Here is a 1,961-nt window from a genome sequence, read left to right on the forward strand (position 1 = left end):
TGTGCTCCCCCATATGCACTCAAGTTCGATTCTCCTCATAGTTTAGCTTAGTTTAAAGTAGAATATCACTTGTATCAAAAAGTTTAAAACTTGAAAATTTATGGTTGGAAATTTGGTATCTTGGATTGAATATTGCCTTTGTTATATATAGTTAACGAAGTGGCCTGGGTTTCTTGTGGATTTTTTTTTTTCTGTTTTTGGATTTTGGGAGAATCACAAAGTGGTGATCGTAGGGCTACTTAAGCTACTTCATGTTATGTAGGTTATTTTCAGCTGCTGACAGCGATGATATCTCCACTGCTATACAGTTCATCACTAAGGCGAGGCCGTGGACCACATTGATGGGTGTTGGCTGGGGTTATGGTGCTAACATGTTGACGAAGTACCTGGCAGAAGCTGGGGAGAGCACACCGCTTACAGCTGCCACCTGCATTGACAATCCTTTTGACTTAGAGGAGGCCACTAGGTCCTCCCCTCATCAGACGGCTATTGATCAGAGTCTCACTGATGGTTTCCTAGATATTCTAAGATCTAACAAGGTGGTTAATCAGCTTGAAACTTCTACGATAGTGCAAATTCATTACCTCTCAGGCTTTCCATCTATTACGAAACAAATTTCTACTTATTTCTTAATGTGGTTGCTATCTAATTATGTTCGACCCTTTACTTTGCGAAAACTATCCCTCACCGCTAGTAAATTATGCTATATGCATGCCTGGTTTTGTAGGAACTGTTTCAAGGAAAACCAAAAGGGTTTGATGTGGAACAAGCGCTTTCAGCAAAATCTGTTCGTGATTTCAACAAAGCAATCTCCATGGTATCTTATGGTTATGAGGCCATTGAGGATTTTTATTCCATATCAAGTACAAGAGGTGTGATAGGGAATGTGAAGATCCCCGTCCTATTTATACAGGTGCATACGTAGTTGTCAACTCAATGCTATGTTCTTCAACATTGACAAGAATACTTGTTTATTATACACTGATAGTAAAATCTGTCAATTTATCAGAAAGATGATGGATCAGTGCCCCTCTTCTCAGTTCCACGCAGTTTGATAGCAGAAAATCCATTCACAAACCTACTGTTGTGGTCTTATTTGCCCTCTACTGTTACTGATGGTGGTGGATCTGCTCTGTCGTGGTGCCAGCACATAACAATTGAGGTAATCGTTGGTTTTGTTTCTCTTTGAGGTTAATGAAATTTTGTTTATCACTGTATCATTAAACCACCTCATGCTGAAGATTTGATGGAATCTAAGTTTGCATTCTGATATTCTGATAAGAATGCATGTGGTATGTGCAGTGGCTCACAGCAGTAGAGCTTGGACTTTTGAAGGGCCGTCACCCTCTTCTTAAAGATGTAGACCTACCCATAGACCCTTCAGAAGGTTAGCTCTTGTGGAAGGCAGACTGTTCAACAATAGTGGTTCCAAGCTGTTGGATCTTTCCCATTCAGATTCTTTAAATGGATATTCTGCAGGTCCCGCAGACAATATGCCAGAAGAAAATGATACTGCTGCCAGCTTCAGGATACACTCCAGAAAGGAGTCCGAGAGAAAGTCAGAGGTCCAAAACACAGGGTTGCAGGATGTGGATAATGGAAAGGACTCCGAGAGAAAGTCATGGAAACCTCAAGTTCAGAAGGTGTACAGAAAGAAAATTGTTCGTCGGATCTGTTGAAAAAGGATGGTGATCTGGTGGATAGCTCAATTAACGAACTACCGGATGCAAACAAGCCTCCAGGGGGACTAGAATCAGAGGATCCTCCCGCAGAGGGATCAGAAAAGATTTCAAATCTAGACCAGTCACAATCATTGAGCAGTCAGGAAAGTGATATTTCTGGTTCTGTCGGAAAGGACTCTAGCAAATCAGGAAATGATTCTTCCAAAGAAAAGGCTTCCGAAGATCTTTCCAACAGTGAAAAGAGTTCAAACCTAGATCAGTCTCAATCACTGAGCAGTC

At 41.2% G+C, this 1,961-nt stretch overlaps 1 pseudogene; it reads left to right on the forward strand.

The window, feature by feature from the left end:
• The first annotated feature begins 262 nt into the window (after positions 1-262).
• LOC137708736 (uncharacterized) overlaps positions 263-1,961 on the forward strand; it is an 11,393-nt pseudogene continuing 9,694 nt past the window's right edge.

The sequence above is a fragment of the Pyrus communis genome, chromosome 1, assembly GCF_963583255.1.
Source record: "Pyrus communis chromosome 1, drPyrComm1.1, whole genome shotgun sequence".
Classification (NCBI taxonomy): domain Eukaryota; kingdom Viridiplantae; phylum Streptophyta; class Magnoliopsida; order Rosales; family Rosaceae; genus Pyrus; species Pyrus communis.